Raw genomic sequence first — 22,574 nt, forward strand, 5'->3', positions numbered from 1 at the left:
AGAGAAAAATATTAAAATATTTCGCTGATTTAAATGGAAAACGGCAAATAAATTTTAATGACTGTCACAAATATTAAATTCCTTTAATATATTTTGAGACTATTCGATTTTGATGAAAACCAATGCTTACGTGCGTCAACGTTTTATTCCGGCACTCAACATTTAAATCTTACCATAAATTAACATTAAAATCGAAAAAAGATTTTTTTTTATCATATTTTAAACTACCATGCTAAAAAATTAAATTCTTTTAACATATAATTCGTTTTCCTTCTCGTCTTTAGCTTTGCGCAGAGGCAGTGTCGTAGCCAATGAGGTTCTACCGAGGCGTGACTATTGCTAGTTGAAAACTTTTCCCAATACCCCGCCATGTCGTCGTGAGAAACCGACGGCATAGGCAATTTTTGGGATCCTCTTCGGAGGTTTATATTCACAAGAGAAGGTACATGAAAGTTAAATCTCCAAAACTAAAGCCTATGTTCTCCACCGACGTTTTAACAGGGAATGGAGTATCCATCTCGGAGAGTATTCAATTATATTTTCCGTACCACTTACACTCACTAAATGATGGTGTTGCTGCCGTTACGATTACCTTTACATCAATTAAAGGACAATATTCTATTAAGTCTTTCTTCTCGAAACTCACAAAAATTCTTACCTTTTTAATCTCAAAAAATATGTGGAAGTGCCAACCCATTATATTAATTTCTCTAAAAATGTGAATAAGAGCAGCTTTAATGCACGACGACATTGCGCACACATCTCGGAAATGAAATATTTTTTCAGGTTTTTAAATACTTTAGGAAAAATTCCAAAGACAAAACTATTAAAGATAGTAATAAACGTTACGCAAAAGCAAAATGTTAATTTCATTACATGAAATTCCTTACATCATTATAATATTTTTTTATAAGTTACGTGTGGCTCTCAGACTACTTGCAATTCATATGCTTCTATTGATGTTACAATTTGTTTTTATTTCTGTTCAAAATATAAATACCACAAAAATAAAAATACTTTAATAGTTTAGTAATTCAACACTCGCACTTTTGGCATACTTACCTGGTACTGGAGTAGCCTTGATCACCGAGGAGGCTTTCCCGAGCAGAGACCTTTCATTGCACTGCGACAGGTTGACGCTCGCCACATCCACAAATTGTGGTTGCTTGGGGTGCAAAATTTTTGGTAGTTGGGACTGCGTTCGCGCTGTCCCTATTTCGAGACAAAAAAGATAGAACTTAACATAACATCGGAGTTAGAAGTATGTGCAGAGGCGAGAGAAAATTTGAGTCAATATCACCTTGTTAATGAAGACAACTACCGATCTGTTTCCCTTACTTTCTATTCCAATGTTTCATAATATACTCTTAGCCGTGTGTTTTTCATTCAATGTGTTAGATACATCCCATTTGCGCTTTCGTAAGGAAAGACAATTAGTTTTTTTTTTAAAAATTGAAAGAAAATACTTAATAAAAATTGATTCATTTGAAGAATTGATTTAGGGAATACAGGACATTAATTAAAAATTGGGAAAGCTGTATAAAATAACTCTCATTTTAATATGATTGTAGGCGTTACTCAATAAAGCATTATCAACAGCATCATTCACAATGTCGATATTTCTCTCTAAAGCATCTTAAAGAGCACTTTTAAATAAATCTGAAACGTGAGCGTTGTTCTTAAGCAAAAGACAAAAACCGAGAAAATTTCTATTTTGAAGATCTTACATAGGGAATATCAGTGCAAAAAAAAAAAAACAAAAAAAAAATTGTGTATATTCCACATATCTCTCGTATATTCTATATAGCAAAATTTGCTACAGTAAAGTATTGATTCCTTTAAGTCGAGCTACCTTCGGCCAATATGACGTTAGAAACAGGAGCAAAACTGATTTTAAACCTCTCTTGAGAATAAACACAAATGGTTTTTTTCATGATCGATAATTCATACTATCTGAGAAATTTTAATGTCAAAGATAAAATTGCATATTCTATGGAAGACATACACCAATAGCACGAAAATAATCTCTCTGGAACAGAGAAAAATATTAAAATATTTCGCTGATTTAAATGGAAAACGGCAAATAAATTTTAATGACTGTCACAAATATTAAATTCCTTTAATATATTTTGAGACTATTCGATTTTGATGAAAACCAATGCTTACGTGCGTCAACGTTTTATTCCGGCACTCAACATTTAAATCTTACCATAAATTAACATTAAAATCGAAAAAAGATTTTTTTTTATCATATTTTAAACTACCATGCTAAAAAAATAAATTCTTTTAACATATAATTCGTTTTCCTTCTCGTCTTTAGCTTTGCGCAGAGGCAGTGTCGTAGCCAATGAGGTTCTACCGAGGCGTGACTATTGCTAGTTGAAAACTTTTCCCAATACCCCGCCATGTCGTCGTGAGAAACCGACGGCATAGGCAATTTTTGGGATCCTCTTCGGAGGTTTATATTCACAAGAGAAGGTACATGAAAATTAAATCTCCAAAACTAAAGCCTATGTTCTCCACCGACGTTTTAACAGGGAATGGAGTATCCATCTCGGAGAGTATTCAATTATATTTTCCGTACCACTTACACTCACTAAATGATGGTGTTGCTACCGTTACGATTACCTTTTCATCAATTAAAGGACAATATTCTATTAAGTCTTTCTTCTCGAAACTCACAAAAATTCTTACCTTTTTAATCTCAAAAAATATGTGGAAGTGCCAACCCATTATATTAATTTCTCTAAAAATGTGAATAAGAGCAGCTTTAATGCACGACGACATTGCGCACACATCTCGGAAATGAAATATTTTTTCAGGTTTTTAAATACTTTAGGAAAAATTCCAAAGACAAAACTATTAAAGATAGTAATAAACGTTACGCAAAAGCAAAATGTTAATTTCATTACATGAAATTCCTTACATCATTATAATATTTTTTTATAAGTTACGTGTGGCTCTCAGACTACTTGCAATTCATATGCTTCTATTGATGTTACAATTTGTGTTTATTTCTGTTCAAAATATAAATACCACAAAAATAAAAATACTTTAATAGTTTAGTAATTCAACACTCGCACTTTTGGCATACTTACCTGGTACTGGAGTAGCCTTGATCACCGAGGAGGCTTTCCCGAGCAGAGACCTATCATTGCACTGCGACAGGTTGACGCTCGCCACATCCACAAATTGTGTTTGCTTGGGGTGCAAAATTTTTGGTAGTTGGGACTGCGTTCGCGCTGTCCCTATTTCGAGACAAAAAAGATACAACTTAACATAACATCGGAGTTAGAAGTATGTGCAGAGGCGAGAGAAAATTTGAGTCAATATCACCTTGTTAATGAAGACAACTACCGATCTGTTTCCCTTACTTTCTATTCCAATGTTTCATAATATACTCTTAGCCGTGTGTTTTTCATTCAATGTGTTAGATACATCCCATTTGCGCTTTCGTAAGGAAAGACAATTAGTTTTTTTTTTAAAAATTGAAAGAAAATACTTAATAAAAATTGATTCATTTGAAGAATTGATTTAGGGAATACAGGACATTAATTAAAAATTGGGAAAGCTGTATAAAATAACTCTCATTTTAATATGATTGTAGGCGTTACTCAATAAAGCATTATCAACAGCATCATTCACAATGTCGATATTTCTCTCTAAAGCATCTTAAAGAGCACTTTTAAATAAATCTGAAACGTGAGCGTTGTTCTTAAGCGAAAGACAAAAACCGAGAAAATTTCTATTTTTAAGATCTTACATAGGGAATATCAGTGCAAAAAAAAAATTGTGTATATTCCACATATCTCTCGTATATTCTATATAGCAAAATTTGCTACAGTAAAGTATTGATTCCTTTAAGTCGAGCTACCTTCGGCCAATATGACGTTAGAAACAGGAGCAAAACTGATTTTAAACCTCTCTTGAGAATAAACACAAATGGTTTTTTTCATGATCGATAATTCATACTATCTGAGAAATTTTAATGTCAAAGATAAAATTGCATATTCTATGGAAGACATACACCAATAGCACGAAAATAATCTCTCTGGAACAGAGAAAAATATTAAAATATTTCGCTGATTTAAATGGAAAACGGCAAATAAATTTTAATGACTGTCACAAATATTAAATTCCTTTAATATATTTTGAGACTATTCGATTTTGATGAAAACCAATGCTTACGTGCGTCAACGTTTTATTCCGGCACTCAACATTTAAATCTTACCATAAATTAACATTAAAATCGAAAAAAGATTTTTTTTTATCATATTTTAAACTACCATGCTAAAAAAATAAATTCTTTTAACATATAATTCGTTTTCCTTCTCGTCTTTAGCTTTGCGCAGAGGCAGTGTCGTAGCCAATGAGGTTCTACCGAGGCGTGACTATTGCTAGTTGAAAACTTTTCCCAATACCCCGCCATGTCGTCGTGAGAAACCGACGGCATAGGCAATTTTTGGGATCCTCTTCGGAGGTTTATATTCACAAGAGAAGGTACATGAAAATTAAATCTCCAAAACTAAAGCCTATGTTCTCCACCGACGTTTTAACAGGGAATGGAGTATCCATCTCGGAGAGTATTCAATTATATTTTCCGTACCACTTACACTCACTAAATGATGGTGTTGCTACCGTTACGATTACCTTTTCATCAATTAAAGGACAATATTCTATTAAGTCTTTCTTCTCGAAACTCACAAAAATTCTTACCTTTTTAATCTCAAAAAATATGTGGAAGTGCCAACCCATTATATTAATTTCTCTAAAAATGTGAATAAGAGCAGCTTTAATGCACGACGACATTGCGCACACATCTCGGAAATGAAATATTTTTTCAGGTTTTTAAATACTTTAGGAAAAATTCCAAAGACAAAACTATTAAAGATAGTAATAAACGTTACGCAAAAGCAAAATGTTAATTTCATTACATGAAATTCCTTACATCATTATAATATTTTTTTATAAGTTACGTGTGGCTCTCAGACTACTTGCAATTCATATGCTTCTATTGATGTTACAATTTGTGTTTATTTCTGTTCAAAATATAAATACCACAAAAATAAAAATACTTTAATAGTTTAGTAATTCAACACTCGCACTTTTGGCATACTTACCTGGTACTGGAGTAGCCTTGATCACCGAGGAGGCTTTCCCGAGCAGAGACCTATCATTGCACTGCGACAGGTTGACGCTCGCCACATCCACAAATTGTGTTTGCTTGGGGTGCAAAATTTTTGGTAGTTGGGACTGCGTTCGCGCTGTCCCTATTTCGAGACAAAAAAGATACAACTTAACATAACATCGGAGTTAGAAGTATGTGCAGAGGCGAGAGAAAATTTGAGTCAATATCACCTTGTTAATGAAGACAACTACCGATCTGTTTCCCTTACTTTCTATTCCAATGTTTCATAATATACTCTTAGCCGTGTGTTTTTCATTCAATGTGTTAGATACATCCCATTTGCGCTTTCGTAAGGAAAGACAATTAGTTTTTTTTTTAAAAATTGAAAGAAAATACTTAATAAAAATTGATTCATTTGAAGAATTGATTTAGGGAATACAGGACATTAATTAAAAATTGGGAAAGCTGTATAAAATAACTCTCATTTTAATATGATTGTAGGCGTTACTCAATAAAGCATTATCAACAGCATCATTCACAATGTCGATATTTCTCTCTAAAGCATCTTAAAGAGCACTTTTAAATAAATCTGAAACGTGAGCGTTGTTCTTAAGCGAAAGACAAAAACCGAGAAAATTTCTATTTTTAAGATCTTACATAGGGAATATCAGTGCAAAAAAAAAATTGTGTATATTCCACATATCTCTCGTATATTCTATATAGCAAAATTTGCTACAGTAAAGTATTGATTCCTTTAAGTCGAGCTACCTTCGGCCAATATGACGTTAGAAACAGGAGCAAAACTGATTTTAAACCTCTCTTGAGAATAAACACAAATGGTTTTTTTCATGATCGATAATTCATACTATCTGAGAAATTTTAATGTCAAAGATAAAATTGCATATTCTATGGAAGACATACACCAATAGCACGAAAATAATCTCTCTGGAACAGAGAAAAATATTAAAATATTTCGCTGATTTAAATGGAAAACGGCAAATAAATTTTAATGACTGTCACAAATATTAAATTCCTTTAATATATTTTGAGACTATTCGATTTTGATGAAAACCAATGCTTACGTGCGTCAACGTTTTATTCCGGCACTCAACATTTAAATCTTACCATAAATTAACATTAAAATCGAAAAAAGATTTTTTTTTATCATATTTTAAACTACCATGCTAAAAAAATAAATTCTTTTAACATATAATTCGTTTTCCTTCTCGTCTTTAGCTTTGCGCAGAGGCAGTGTCGTAGTAGAGATGGGCAAAACTGCTACTTTTCAGTCACTGTTACTTCTGCTACTGGGATCCAAAAGTAACAGTGACAAATAGCAGTGACTGTTATTATTTCGATATATAATTAATCGATATCTTTTATCGATTAATCGTTTTTATATATCAAAACTTTGTAAAAATTAATCGATTAAATATTTTAATTAATAATCGATATGATTAGTTTTTAGTTAATTTAATCGATATAATATTTTTGTTGCAAAATTAATCAATATAATTAGTTTTCAGTAAAATTAATCTATATCATCAGTTTTTAATGTAGTTAATTAAAATAACTCATCTTTATACTGAGGAGTCTCTTTTATGGAAAGTGATGATTTTTAATAAACAATGTATATCGTAGTACGCAATATAGTAGTATGATTTTTACTAACCAATATGGGACCTTATTTAATTCTTGTAAAATGTTAAAATAACAAAAGCAAAGCTTTTATCTCAGATAAGATATTAAATAAAAACTCATAATTCTTCGCGTTACTAATATTTTCATAATGATATTACAGTGAAAATCTAATCTAAAATTTTTTGTCGTTGAGCATTTAAAAACGATGAATGATGACATTAATTCTATACTTTATGTTATAGAATTCTGATTTCTTCATTAAATGTACAGTAAAATGCAAACTTAATCACAAGTAAATTTTTAGTAGTGTTGTCAAACAAAAAATATCACCGTATTAATGACATTCTTCATAGCTTTTCAAAATTTTATGAAAATTTTTTTCCTTTATAAAAGAAAAGAATGCATGGTATGAAAACGAAAATTTATTTAATTTTGTTGTTATGATGGGGAATTTAGATATTTCCATAATTTTACGTTTATTTTATCCTCGGCTGGTAGCATTAATGTCGTACACCAGGATCTGTTATAAGTGCCAACAGATGGCGCCACTAAGCATTTTCTTTTATATTTTACTGTTCAGAAAGGAAAAATAAACACTATGTTTTAATTTTTCTAATGTAATAAAAAATTGAACTGCTTTATGCAATTATTATTTATATTTATTGCAGTAAATTACAATTTATCAATGTGTTTCTTAGGCATGCATAGATGTGTGATTAAGAATCTATGAGAAATAATTGAACTCTACTAGAGTTTTATAGATGAATACCCTAGCGTTCAAAACGAAAAAAGGATAAGAAAAACAAAGAAAAAACTTCAAAAGCGAATTATCACCAAAGCGTTAAAAGCACCAAAACTTAACTGAATTTATATTTTGGCTCTTTTCGTTGCCATGGCTTTTATATCGATATTAGACTGTCTCTCTACAAAATAGGCGAGAACGGAATTTCTTTTTTTAAATCTTATTATTTAAAAAAAAATTACTGAAAATTTCAATAACTTTTTAACGAATATTATAGAAATAAATAATAAGATATATTGTAAAGCAATTATTTATGTCTTTTTCGCAGATGTGTTGCCAGTTGAGTATTGTAAATTTCATTCATTTAATGGTTGTGACAAATTTTGATATAATTGTATATTCAGTTATCTGTATATAATAGTTTTTCATGAATTATTCACCCTGAGAAATTATTTTTCTTATTGAAACACATTTTTAAAAGTGCTGCTGTTACCTTTTTCGATTTATTTTTTCAATTGAACAATTATAAACATAATAACTTATATGAAAATCCTGATGATGAAGAGGGAAAATTATTAAATTTAGAATTTAAATATTGAATGGATATGAAATGGAATTTATTTATTTAAAAACTTTTAGTTTTATTATTTTAAAAATTAATTTTCTCAAAATCAAGTATTTAATTATATATGAAACATTATGAAATGGTTTCAAAATTAATTATTTCGATTTGAGTTTTTTTTTAAATATTTTTTGAATGTAAGGAGTTCCTAAAAGTGATGTATCCAGAGTCCCATAGGGAACGGATTCATCTTGAACTAAACAGGATAAAAATGGAATAAAGATAAAAAGGAAACAATAAGTATATTTTTCTTAAAAATCATTTACCAAAATACGGCCGATTATAATTTTTTGGATTCTGCCTGCAAGTATACTACGCCAGTCACGAAAACCTAATCACTTATTTAAAATGGAAATTTGATTTCCTTTACAACCTTTTTTTATTGTAAATGGAAAATGTATAACAACTTTTTAAAATAAATAAAAAAAGAAACCATTTTATAAAGTTTTCACTAATTTGTACCTCATTATTTTATTCCTTATTTAAGCATATACATAAAAAGAATTTCTTTTTTAACATTGCAACAATGAAACAATTATAAATAAAAATATTTATTATTTGTTAACTTATCAAAAATAACTAAATGCGGAAAATATATAAACATTTCGTAACCATAATTATGTTCATATTATGCTTTATTTTTTAACACCACGTTCATACTAATGAAACGTTCTGTCATAATTAAAAATGGCCTAAAGACGAATTATTTTTTTTACTGAAACCTCTCTTTCTTTAAAAGAAAAAAAAAGATAAATAAAAAGTATTAAAAAAAATTAGAATCGAATGATTTTTTTTTTAAATATGTACTATAACATAACTTTACGGTACTAAAGAAAATTTCCCACTGATCTTGCAAAAATCTGAAACAATAACATATTTTACACAATAGAAAACCATTCGATTATGTTTGCGCTCAAATACCATTAAAAACAAGTAATTTAAATGATAATAAATAAATAATAATTTTATTCGAAATATCAAATATTAAAACATTCTGAACATTATAAACCAAGTTATATTTGCAATAAAAATTTGATCAAACATTCTAATTAAAGAAATATTTAATGCAACTAAACTAATATGACTTTTAAAAAGAAATCTAAAATAAAGAAAAAGTAATCAAGTTGCAAAACACTTAAAACGGTTTCTAATACAAATTACACATTAATTCAAAATAAAAAGCAGTTATCATTGTTTAATACGAAACATCTCTAATTGCAAATTTACTTTTTAAATTATATATAATTTTGAATTTCAAAACAAAAATGAAATACAAATTGAATAAAAACTTTTTTTAGTGAAATTAACTCTGTATTTACGTTAATTAGGGTGAAAAATCAAAGAAACTGTCCACAATTAACCTTACGATAACAGAACTCTAATATTTTAACTCTAATTTTGTAACGTTTTAAATAAGATTTAACAGTTAAAATTAAAGTATGGTCTTGTTGTGGATATATTTTATTTTGTTTTCAAAGCGTTCTATTACGTTTTTTCATCTAATTTCTCCTAATTTATTAAGATTTGCACAATAGTGAAACTTAAAATTCCCAAATTAGTGATGTGAGCTTAAATTATTTAAAAACTGAAAAGAAAAAAAGTATTGAAAGAACAATAATTGCTTTATGAAAGTTTTAATACCGAGCATTTAAGTAACCATATAATTGTTGGGCTCTCTATACATCCTGAATATTAACTTATTGAGATTAACAATCTCCCTTAAAAAATTATCTTTGAATAAATCTTCAGAAATCATGTTTGAATAATTCTGATATTGTTGATTCAGAATTTTATTTCTTTTTATTTATACGAAGAACTTCTAAAAGTATTATATTATGAAAGTGTTAACGATTCTCTATAAAATTCAATTTAGTTTTTTAAAAAATACGTCAGCTTTGAGAAAACCTTGGCGATTAGTTGTTTAACTATTCAATGATAATCAATCTATCTTAGGCGTAATGAAACTAAGGTAGTTCAAGCTCTAAAGTTTTTTAATAGTTTGATAGAATTTTTACTTATTTGTGGAATAGAAGTACTGAGCATTTAAATTTTAACAGAAAATCGATAAGGTAGATTTGTCGTTCTTGTTAAATTCTGCATTTCTGTAATAATTGTAAATTTAACCCAGAAGACAAAGCAACTCCTAGCACACGTTCGATTTCGTGAAAAACTAAAAGTATTATATTAAGAAAGTTAAGGATCCTCTGCAAAATTTAACTGCGTTTTTTTTAAAAAAGTACGTCAGCTTTGAGAAAATTTTAATGCAAAGAATGTTAGTGGTGTGGGGGAGAAACAGGATGTCCAGTTGCCCTTGCAGATAAGAAATGTGACCTTTTAACCTTTTCTTTAGAACTCCTTGCTGGAGGCGATGAGCTGGTAAGTTCCCTTCCCCACATTTGAAGAATTGTAGTTTGCGAAGAGGAATTTTGAAGAAATAAGAAAAGCTTTCTATTCTCCTATATTGGTTTCTAATGTATTTCTCCAGTAACAGTAATTTGAAAACAAAATCCCTTATTTTATATTTGGAAAGAAAAATGCACATGTTAAAATTTAAACAATGCTTACATTACTAAGATTTCTGTGCATCAGGTCAAGCGTATTTCAAGCGTAAATAAAAAATCAAAATAAAATGTTGTGCATAAAGAAATATGGAAAGAAAATTTGCAACAAAAATAACATGAAAAATAAGCGTTGAAAATCATAAAAAAAAAGAAACAAAATAAATACATTAAATCCTGTGCAATTAAAAGAAAGAATCTTTATTAAAGATATTTCCGAAGTACTCACCAAATTGTAACAATGGATTACAATTTCAATGAAATTAACTAAATAATAGACATTTGTAATAAAATGTAAGAATACTTTTTATATTTAAGCTATAATAAACCTCTATTTTAAAAGTAATATTTATTATATTATTGAATGTATTTTATGGAATATGTATTGTATTTCTTATAACAGATTACTTCAATGAGTTTACGGGAATAATTTTTAAGGATGAATAAGAGATAGATAATTTAGTTTTGTTTCCTGAAAGATATATTTTAGCAACTAAAAAAAATATGAAAAAAATATGATATAGGGAAACATCACATGATAAATTTCAAAGAAAAGTACTTGACGTCATAATATGCTGCTCAATAAGTTGAACCTCCTCTTATTTACTCATGATGTCCATTTGACTGCAAGTAAGTGATTGCGGTCTTTTTTTTTTATCTTTCGTATTCCAGGTGTCTTCTTTTTCTAGAAAACAGTATGGGAGTAAAACTAACCTCTGGACAAGAGGAATGGTCATTTTCTTAAAGATGAATAGACTTTCATTGTTGTTGGTGCAACAGACAAGACACACGATTCAAAATTCTGGAAAGAATGTCTTTCCAGAAACAGCAATGAAAAGGTGACAGGGGAAGAAAATTCAATGGGATATAACAACATATATTTCTTTTTATCTGTAACGAGGATTGCTTATTTGCTTCATTTTTAATTTAAAACATTTTTTTTAGAAAAAGAAAAAAAGATTTAAAGGATAATTTCCAATTTTCAACGCAATAGCTTGAGAAATATAAACACCAATTTTCTCAAGCCCTTTCTCATTGGACATCGTGCGGTTCAAGTGCTTTATTATTAACAGAAATAATTGATTTAAATTAATAATATTACTTTTGATTGATTGCAAAATTATTTTTGATTTTTTTTTATTCTATTTAAATTTAATTTTCTTGATACAACAGTCAAACAATATATATTTCTTAAAAATATATTTTCATCATTTTTGTATATATATATATATATATATATATATATATATATATATATATATTTCACAATAAAGACAAAAAGGAATAAAAGAAAAGAGAGAATAACGACGAAAATTAAAAAAACTAAAATAAGTTTTATTTAGTGTGCATAATCCGAAATATGTAAAACTCATAAAATAAGTTAAAAATATAGAGAAAACATGGAGATATATTCATTTTTTAAAATTTTTCATCACTTTTCATTTATCTTCATAATATTTTTTCCATGTTTTCTCTAAGTGTGATTAATCCGGTGTTTTTATATAATAACCAGTTTGTTAGCACAGTTTTCAACTCGTAATGGTGAATATGAGAAAAGTCCATAGCTTTACGAAAATTAGTTCAGTTTGCGCAACTGCTTGGCTTTTATCCACACGTGACAATCACGTAATTTCAGTACTTTTGAAAAACATCAGTGTACGATATACTGGGCTAATGTACCCCGGGCAGTCGCACTTAATCTAATAACAAAAAACATCAGTGTAGGGTATACTTTAATTCGTAATCACATTACTTTAAAAAAAATAATAATAATAAAAAATATTAAAAATTCATAACTGCTTTACAAATTACTATTAACGATAAACAAATTACTAATTATGGCAATAAAAGCTACTGTTACATTTAGAATTACTAAGTGCTTTTTATTTCTTACATTTGCAATGACTCAAGTTGTATTTTTGTCAAGTTGCAATACTGAAATCCTTGACCATCGAAGTCTGAATCCTTACGAGAGCATTCTCTTAGACTTATTCATTGGAATTTCATTCGTTGAAATAGAAGCTTCGTTACAAGCAGTAAAATACACCTGTCAGTCCCTGATTGATATTTCATTCAGGCTAAATAACTGCATATTTTGTGACTTTTTTATTTTAAAATATTGCAATTCGGGGTCTCTTACGCCATAGTTTCCAACGAAAAAATACCTTTCTAAATAGTAACTACAAAAAGAAATTGCACGCGATTCTACTGGCCCAATCAGTCATGATATTTATCACATTTACCATTACTAGTTGAGAATTATCCAAACAAACCGATTAATCTGGAAAATTCTCAAAAATTAATCAAATGGTGATTATGCATAATTACCGGTTATTATGTATAATCACTAGTTTATTACTTTTACCGTAACACATAAAAAGAAATAAAAAGAGAATAGTAAGAAAGAAGAAAAAAGGTGGTTTCTAGATGTTTATAATAATAACAGTTTAACTACTCTCCGTTTCCTCTAGCAATAAAACTGGTTTTGATGATTTCAGTCTTACCTTCCTGAGTTCGATAAAGTTTATATATTCTAATGCATCTTCTTCTTTAACTTAAATTTTAACAAGGTTTCTGAAAATTTATTATAAATAACTCCTTGCATATGTATAATTCATATGCATTTTCTAATCATTGCTCTCCTTACACTGTTAAAGAAAGGAATTGTTTTTTTTATTACGATTATCAATTATTATTTTACTAATTTCTATCCGCATAGTTGCCACATTTTTGAAGTAAATGGAATCATTAATTAAATAGAATAAGCTTAGATAAATAATAAAAGTTAATTTTTTTCTCGTTTTAATTTTCAAGGAATAATATGTTTCGATTAAACAGATTTCATTCTGGAAATAGCGAAATTATTAAGTAGGTCCCTTGGAGCAATATCATTCTTATCCTCTTTTGACGAAATATAGGAAAAATTAGTTTTCACAGTTTCTGTAAATAGTATGTTGTGATGCCACAATTGGCATACACATATTTATTTTCTATCTTTTAAAATATCTTTCATTACTTAAGCTTATTTTTATTAATAGAAAAATTATATTTAAAATAAATCACAAACTTAATCTTTTTAAACGAACATAAAATATTTATTTCTTCTCTTCCAGAGCAATGTAACGGATACATTTTTTATTTCATTACTAATGCAGACTTATATATTCACTGTCGCCTTTAATCGAAAACAAAAATCTATTTATAACTTTTTATTCTGATTTTCCAACGGCTAAATGTTTCGGTTGCATGGTTGTAATAATTCACATAAATTTGTTGGCGACTCGTGATCGCCAAGGTATTCTTTTAAACCCATATTGATAGGCTGGTTGGCTTTGTTTTGGTTATGCTATATTTTGATAATTCGCCAATTTTGAATCTCCTACCCATGCTTCTGTGTCTGTTGGGAACAAATTACACGTACTTTTTAATTTGGCTTTTGATTAGGCAGGTTGTGTGGGATTTATCTCCCATGGCCTGTCCTTATTAATATTATTATGCAAAATTGATTCAACTGAAATTCTTATGGATTATATTTATATTTGGTACCTCGAGCTCTGCAAATATATAAAATAAAAGCTTTTTATTAATTATGATCCAGTTCAAGTATTCTATTCATGTTCTTCTGCTTTCAACATCAATCTTCAACTGGCCCACTATACAAATAAAAAACTCCACCCACACCTTAATATTCCACCACCATCATCTCAACATAATTGACACCCTGAATTATTCCTTCTTCATATATGTTAGCCTTCTTGCCACGTTTTTTTTCTTCCTTATTTTTCCTATATCAAAATAAGTTCGAAAATTGCGTATTTTTTATTGCATTTCTTTTAAAATCAGATTATTCTAAAATTAGCACGGCTTCGGAATTTTCTTACAAATTTCAATCTTTAGTATTTCCTGCTTAACAAAATAAGACATTTTCCTGATAACAAATTATACTACAATAATATCTTGGGAATCGTGCTAAAGTTAAAAATTAAACAAAATAGTTTAGTATATTATCCGAAAAAAATCTACATGGTATCATAAAGAAAGAGTAAAAGATATAATAATATAATTAGTTGGATAGTTCTGTGAATCACGCGTAGTCAGATAATTAAAAATTTAATTTCACAACTAAGATGTTAGGACGACATTTACGATACTGAGATATTTTAAGACGCTTAAAAATTTTGCTACGTATTCGACAGCTTTTTATGTCCGGTATCTTTATATTCTTTGTAGTGACTTATAAAACATCAACACTATTTTACAAAATCTATGTTGAAGTCACAAGAAACAAACATAACAAAAAAAAGACAATAATTTATATTCATTTTTCGAAAAAAATAGTATGCTTAGTAAATAATCAGCTGTTTTGCATCAAATAATTTTAAACAGCATATTGTCTTTGATTTCTTAGCAAGGTTTTATTCTTAGCTGGCAGTGGTTATAGTCAGCGGTCGACAACTCAGGGTTAGAATTCCCTTTTCTTTGGGCGAACCGAGTGAGATTTTCGTGGTTTTCCTCGCCATGTAACGTGGATGAGGGTTATTAGTTCAATGAAGCTACGAAGGCTAGTTTGTCCCAATACTAGATGCAGGAGTTCGATTGAATCCTGGTTATTGTTATAGACTAATCAGCTTCGAAATGATAGGCGAGTTTAAATGCCATAACTAATTACAATTAGTCTAAAGTATTAATTTTATAAAAAAAATTAGCTGCATGATTTCTGATTAAAATACTTAATTACAAGTTAATTTATTCTATCACGATTAACTCAATATTAGACGATTCTTCACTACTTATAAAATTATAACAATTCATGCAAATTAATTGAATTAATGAATGCCTCGTATATAAATTGAAAACATATCGTTGTGCGTTCTAAATGGCATATAAATACTTTTTGCGCGCTCATTTAAAAATTTTTTCAAATTTAAAATCATTATAGTAAGAAATGTATTCACAATATTTAAAAATATGAATGTGTAATCAAACTACGAACATAATTGTTCGAATTAAATAAATCTAAGTACCCGTAAACTTCCTAAAATCATGAAACTTAAAAGAAATTTAAAACTCGAAATTTGGAATGTTTTTTAAATACAAATTTAATATTTTTAATTTTTACTAAATAATAACAAATTGGAAATATATTGTAATGGTTACGCATAGTTTTATATGTAATACTATAAAAATTCATATCATACGCATAAATGGAGCTTCTATCTGAAGGTAAGGCGATAGATAAGAAAGTATTTTAAAAATAAATTATTACACAAAAATAATTTCAATTAATTTTTTCCTTCAAGCTTTGCAAAATATGAATAAATTTTTAGGGCGTTACAAATCTGGAAGTTTTATAATGGGAAAATTACTTTATTTAAAAATTTGTAAATGTATATATAAAAATTAAAAAAAAAATAATAATAAGCAATATATATATATATATATATATATATATATTCCACTTTTTTAAAATACTCTTATAGAAAATCTGTAAGGGAAGAATTCTTTAAAGAAATCTCGAGCTCATTTTCGCTACTACAAAGTAATAAATTTTACAAAAATAATATTTACGAAAATAAAGGAAAATAATATCAATTTCATAAATAGAGCTAAACAATAAATTTAAATTTCTATTATTTATTTACATAGTTTCATTTATTTTTTCATGCATTTTTTTCTTAAATTGTTTGCCTGTTTAAAACACAAACTTTCATGTAGGTCTTGAAACAGGCAAACCATGTTTAAAAATATGTTTAAACCATACTTAAAAAAAAAAACATGTATAAATATATAATTCTTCATGATGGAAAAAATCCTGTTGAAGAAATGTCTCAACGCCATCTATCGCCAAAGTTTACGTATACATAATGTGAATAATAATTTTAGTTAGGCAGTGTCGTAGCGCCATCTATGGTCTATATTTACATTTATATTGATTAAGCTTAACTTTACTTAGTTGTATTCAAAGAGGTTAGTTTTATTTTTTGATTTGACATTTATTGATAGCGGTCTTTATCCTCTTCTCGATTTTTTTACAGTTATTAAATTAAACAAAAATTAAGATAAAAAGAAAATGTCATCAGTCTTTCTCTCCCAGTTGAATTACAATAATTTAAATGAAAACAAAATATGTTATGATCAAAATTACCTAGAAATTAACTAACTACTCACATCTATTGGCAGAATTTTGGAAATTATATTTAATGTTAAACAAACTTTTTTTCCCAATAAAGAGTTTCTTAAACCTGACATTTTATAATTTATTTTTAAAAATTCATAAAATTATTTATAAAAAAATATTGAAATTTGAATTAAATCTGCAAAAAAATATTTAAAGTTAACACATTTGTTCGCGTGGCATCGAACCTGAGACCCGCTACTCACAAGCGCGATATCGTACCCACTATACACTTTGATTCTCAATGAGAAGTTGCTTACAAAAAATTAAAAAGCTAATACATGCTTTTAAATAATAATAGATATTTTTTTTTTTGAAATCTGTACTCATAAATCATCACTGATATGTAGTAACTTGTACTAACTTTTCGATTAAAGGGGGGGGGGGGAGATAAAATTTTTCATTCTTTTCTTACCTTAAGATATAAATAAAAATGTTTGCAGTGTCTGAAAACCTGATGTAAAAAATCCAAGTCTTATAAGTTTCTTCGAATATATATCATATCAACATATATCGAACATACTTTGCTTAATTTTGCGTTTTTATATGCTCCATAATTGATATTTATGACAAAAAAATCTGTTCCATTTAAAGAAGAAAAATCAATAAAAATTTTATTTTGTTTTAAATTTCAAGTATGAATATAAACTATTTGAATATATACCCCTCGAATATATAATATATTCGAATTATACCTTATTTAAATATATAATATTGTATTAAGATTATTTTGAAGATTTTATTCTTATCAAACAATTTATCTAATGGTAAATTATAAAAATTATCAAAATAAAAATCATGGCTTTTTTTTATCTCTTTTTTTTTCCAAACTGAAATAGAGACTGAATAGAGTTATGATATTTGATCAAAAATAACAGCAATATTTCTCAGAGTTGAGCAGCTTGAATTTAGAAGCAACGAAAATACTTCCATTTGCAGGGTACGATATGAAGCTGGAGCATCGACCGGCATTATTCACTGGTATTTCAGTATGTTCTTTGGAGCAGTGAAAATTCCTGCGGCATTTGGAACAGCTAGAGTAGCAGTGATAATCGTCACAGTGACAGTAGCAGTGAAATTTGTCACAGTGAAAGTAGCAGTGAAATTTGTCACTGTGACAGTAGCAGTGAAATCTGTCACAGTCACAGTAGCAGTGATTTTTGTCACAGTGACAGTAACAGTGACTTGTCACAGTGACTGGAGCAGTCACTGTGACTGGAGCAGTCACTGTGACAACTTTTTGGTTGGAACAGGCTGTCACAGTGACTGCTCCAGTCACTGTGACAAGTCACTGTTACGTTACTTTTGACCCATCTCTATGTCGTAGCCAATGAGGTTCTACCGAGGCGTGACTATTGCTAGTTGAAAACTTTTCCCAATACCCCGCCATGTCGTCGTGAGAAACCGACGGCATAGGCAATTTTTGGGATCCTCTTCGGAGGTTTATATTCACAAGAGAAGGTACATGAAAATTAAATCTCCAAAACTAAAGCCTATGTTCTCCACCGACGTTTTAACAGGGAATGGAGTATCCATCTCGGAGAGTATTCAATTATATTTTCCGTACCACTTACACTCACTAAATGATGGTGTTGCTACCGTTACGATTACCTTTTCATCAATTAAAGGACAATATTCTATTAAGTCTTTCTTCTCGAAACTCACAAAAATTCTTACCTTTTTAATCTCAAAAAATATGTGGAAGTGCCAACCCATTATATTAATTTCTCTAAAAATGTGAATAAGAGCAGCTTTAATGCACGACGACATTGCGCACACATCTCGGAAATGAAATATTTTTTCAGGTTTTTAAATACTTTAGGAAAAATTCCAAAGACAAAACTATTAAAGATAGTAATAAACGTTACGCAAAAGCAAAATGTTAATTTCATTACATGAAATTCCTTACATCATTATAATATTTTTTTATAAGTTACGTGTGGCTCTCAGACTACTTGCAATTCATATGCTTCTATTGATGTTACAATTTGTTTTTATTTCTGTTCAAAATATAAATACCACAAAAATAAAAATACTTTAATAGTTTAGTAATTCAACACTCGCACTTTTGGCATACTTACCTGGTACTGGAGTAGCCTTGATCTCCGAGGAGGCTTTCCCGAGCAGAGACCTATCATTGCACTGCGACAGGTTGACGCTCGCCACATCCACAAATTGTGGTTGCTTGGGGTGCAAAATTTTTGGTAGTTGGGACTGCGTTCGCGCTGTCCCTATTTCGAGACAAAAAAGATACAACTTAACATAACATCGGAGTTAGAAGTATGTGCAGAGACGAGAGAAAATTTGAGTCAATATCACCTTGTTAATGAAGACAACTACCGATCTGTTTCCCTTACTTTCTATTCCAATGTTTCATAATATACTCTTAGCCGTGTGTTTTTCATTCAATGTGTTAGATACATCCCATTTGCGCTTTCGTAAGGAAAGACAATTAGTTTTTTTTTTTAAAAATTGAAAGAAAATACTTAATAAAAATTGATTCATTTGAAGAATTGATTTAGGGAATACAGGACATTAATTAAAAATTGGGAAAGCTGTATAAAATAACTCTCATTTTAATATGATTGTAGGCGTTACTCAATAAAGCATTATCAACAGCATCATTCACAATGTCGATATTTCTCTCTAAAGCATCTTAAAGAGCACTTTTAAATAAATCTGAAACGTGAGCGTTGTTCTTAAGCGAAAGACAAAAACCGAGAAAATTTCTATTTTTAAGATCTTACATAGGGAATATCAGTGCAAAAAAAAAAACAAAAAAAAAATTGTGTATATTCCACATATCTCTCGTACATTCTATATAGCAAAATTTGCTACAGTAAAGTATTGATTCCTTTAAGTCGAGCTACCTTCGGCCAATATGACGTTAGAAACAGGAGCAAAACTGATTTTAAACCTCTCTTGAGAATAAACACAAATGGTTTTTTTCATGATCGATAATTCATACTATCTGAGAAATTTTAATGTCAAAGATAAAATTGCATATTCTATGGAAGACATACACCAATAGCACGAAAATAATCTCTCTGGAACAGAGAAAAATATTAAAATATTTCGCTGATTTAAATGGAAAACGGCAAATAAATTTTAATGACTGTCACAAATATTAAATTCCTTTAATATATTTTGAGACTATTCGATTTTGATGAAAACCAATGCTTACGTGCGTCAACGTTTTATTCCGGCACTCAACATTTAAATCTTACCATAAATTAACATTAAAATCGAAAAAAGATTTTTTTTTATCATATTTTAAACTACCATGCTAAAAAAATAAATTCTTTTAACATATAATTCGTTTTCCTTCTCGTCTTTAGCTTTGCGCAGAGGCAGTGTCGTAGCCAATGAGGTTCTACCGAGGCGTGACTATTGCTAGTTGAAAACTTTTCCCAATACCCCGCCATGTCGTCGTGAAAAACCGACGGCATAGGCAATTTTTGGGATCCTCTTCGGAGGTTTATATTCACAAGAGAAGGTACATGAAAATTAAATCTCCAAAACTAAAGCCTATGTTCTCCACCGACGTTTTAACAGGGAATGGAGTATCCATCTCGGAGAGTATTCAATTATATTTTCCGTACCACTTACACTCACTAAATGATGGTGTTGCTACCGTTACGATTACGTTTACATCAATTAAAGGACAATATTCTATTAAGTTTTTCTTCTCGAAACTCACAAAAATTCTTACCTTTTTAATCTCAAAAAATATGTGGAAGTGCCAACCCATTATATTAATTTCTCTAAAAATGTGAATAAGAGCAGCTTTAATGCACGACGACATTGCTCACACATCTCGGAAATGAAATATTTTTTCAGGTTTTTAAATACTTTAGGAAAAATTCCAAAGACAAAACTATTAAAGATAGTAATAAACGTTACGCAAAAGCAAAATGTTAATTTCATTACATGAAATTCCTTACATCATTATAATATTTTTTTGTAAGTTACGTGTGGCTCTCAGACTACTTGCAATTCATATGCTTCTATTGATGTTACAATTTGTTTTTTTTTCTGTTCAAAATATAAATACCACAAAAATAAAAATACTTTAATAGTTTAGTAATTCAACACTCGCACTTTTGGCATACTTACCTGGTACTGGAGTAGCCTTGATTCCATACCTGCCAACTTTCGCTCTTTCTGAGAATGAATTTTCCACGTGGTAGTAAAACAATTACAGAAAAACAACCTTACTCAAAAATATATTTATATTTTGTCTAAGTTAAAATTCGCTATCGTTAAGATTAGTATGCTTTGCTTTGATATATTTGTTGTAATTATTTAAACGTAGTGGTGGTCAAACTCATCTAAAATTATTATTATAATTTAAAAATTTTAATGACATGACATGAGTTTCGTGGTACCACTTTAAATACAAAATTAAAATCTTCCGGAAGAGTTGGCAGGTATGAATATCCACTCGATTTGGCAATCTCTTCCCGAACTGGTTGAACAGTTAATCTAGGATATGTTTAGTTGGAAGTGGAAGATTATTTAAAGGAAATTGAAAATCCGCTGTGTTACTGTTGTTTAATTAAGCAAGCACGTTTAGAAACCATAGTGATGTAAATAAATGAATTTAAAGTCTTCCACTTTTCAATACAATATAGACCGCAGAGTATTCATATTGCGTGAAATACTATTGAAATGAATACTAACGACTTTTAACGTTAGTTGAGTAAAGAAACAAATTTCAAATGCAAAAAAATGTATCTAATCTGATAGGTGCAAATTCTTCGCGAGACCGTCAACGCACGCTATGATAATGTGTCTGTGGCTGACCGTTTAAAAGATCTACGTCTGATGCTCGGAAAAATCAGTGCGAAATCGATCGAATTGTTCCTGAGAAATCGAATTATAAATATGTCACTTTTTTAAAATTCGATTTCACCGGTATAAAGTATGTTTTCGTGTCTGATTTCGCAACTTAAAATATCGTCTGAATTAAATAATTAGCTTATTTGAGGTCGCCCCCTCAAATCATTAAGATTTAGTCCTAGAACATGAAGATCCGATCATTAGACCAAAAAAGTGAGTTCACAGAAAAAGTGAGTTCATTTAAACCTAAGGTAAGCCATGAAAGTCGAATCGTTCCTGATCGATCGAATTGTTCCTGAGAAATCGAATTATAAATATCTCACTTTTTTAAAATTCGATTTCACAGGTATAAAGTATGTTTTCGTGTCTGATTTCGCAACTTAAAATATCGTCTGAATTAAATAATTAGCTTATTTGAGGTCGCCCCCTCAAATAATTAAGATTTAGTCCTAGAACATGAAGATCCGATCATTAGACCAAAAAAGTGAGTTCACAGAAAAAGTGAGATCAATTAAACCTAAGGTAAGCCATGAAAGTTTAAATACTGAAAGGAAATTTTTAAAGATCGAAAAGAAATGAAATTTTCAAAGATCGAAATGAAAAGAAATTATGACTAGATAACCTACGATTACTCATTGGAGAAGTTGTCTTCCAATAAATTGTTTGCATTTTGAAATTTTTTTTCAGTATTTGAAATTTAATGATTTACTCTAGGTTTGTCTAAACTCACTTTCTCTAGACTTTAAATTAGTTATGGAGGTGAAAGAGAATTTGTGATGAAAGCGTTCATCCGCGGTATGACGTCCTCTTATTATTTGTCCTCTCGTTGGTTTGATGTGGAAGTTTGGAGAGGGAAATATCAACTT

At 29.2% G+C, this 22,574-nt stretch overlaps 9 non-coding genes across 9 annotated transcripts; all 9 read left to right on the forward strand.

The window, feature by feature from the left end:
* The first annotated feature begins 282 nt into the window (after positions 1-282).
* LOC147809665 (U4 spliceosomal RNA) lies at positions 283-423 on the forward strand. The gene has a single exon (XR_015434421.1). It is a non-coding gene; the product is annotated as a U4 spliceosomal RNA (small nuclear RNA).
* Positions 424-1,054: 631 nt separating this feature from the next.
* LOC147809666 (U1 spliceosomal RNA) lies at positions 1,055-1,216 on the forward strand. Its single transcript, XR_015434454.1, has one exon. It is a non-coding gene; the product is annotated as a U1 spliceosomal RNA (small nuclear RNA).
* Positions 1,217-2,318: 1,102 nt separating this feature from the next.
* LOC147809667 (U4 spliceosomal RNA) lies at positions 2,319-2,459 on the forward strand. The gene has a single exon (XR_015434422.1). It is a non-coding gene; the product is annotated as a U4 spliceosomal RNA (small nuclear RNA).
* Positions 2,460-3,090: 631 nt separating this feature from the next.
* LOC147809668 (U1 spliceosomal RNA) lies at positions 3,091-3,252 on the forward strand. Its single transcript, XR_015434455.1, has one exon. It is a non-coding gene; the product is annotated as a U1 spliceosomal RNA (small nuclear RNA).
* Positions 3,253-4,340: 1,088 nt separating this feature from the next.
* Positions 4,341-4,481, forward strand: LOC147809669 (U4 spliceosomal RNA). The gene has a single exon (XR_015434423.1). It is a non-coding gene; the product is annotated as a U4 spliceosomal RNA (small nuclear RNA).
* Positions 4,482-5,112: 631 nt separating this feature from the next.
* LOC147809670 (U1 spliceosomal RNA) lies at positions 5,113-5,274 on the forward strand. Its single transcript, XR_015434456.1, has one exon. It is a non-coding gene; the product is annotated as a U1 spliceosomal RNA (small nuclear RNA).
* Positions 5,275-18,167: 12,893 nt separating this feature from the next.
* LOC147809671 (U4 spliceosomal RNA) lies at positions 18,168-18,308 on the forward strand. Its single transcript, XR_015434441.1, has one exon. It is a non-coding gene; the product is annotated as a U4 spliceosomal RNA (small nuclear RNA).
* A 631-nt stretch (positions 18,309-18,939) lies between these two features.
* Positions 18,940-19,101, forward strand: LOC147809672 (U1 spliceosomal RNA). Its single transcript, XR_015434459.1, has one exon. It is a non-coding gene; the product is annotated as a U1 spliceosomal RNA (small nuclear RNA).
* A 1,101-nt stretch (positions 19,102-20,202) lies between these two features.
* LOC147809673 (U4 spliceosomal RNA) lies at positions 20,203-20,343 on the forward strand. The gene has a single exon (XR_015434412.1). It is a non-coding gene; the product is annotated as a U4 spliceosomal RNA (small nuclear RNA).
* Positions 20,344-22,574: the final 2,231 nt, after the last annotated feature.

This window comes from Parasteatoda tepidariorum, chromosome 5 (genome assembly GCF_982258835.1).
Source record: "Parasteatoda tepidariorum strain Cologne lab strain chromosome 5, Ptep-v5.0, whole genome shotgun sequence".
Taxonomy (NCBI): domain Eukaryota; kingdom Metazoa; phylum Arthropoda; class Arachnida; order Araneae; family Theridiidae; genus Parasteatoda; species Parasteatoda tepidariorum.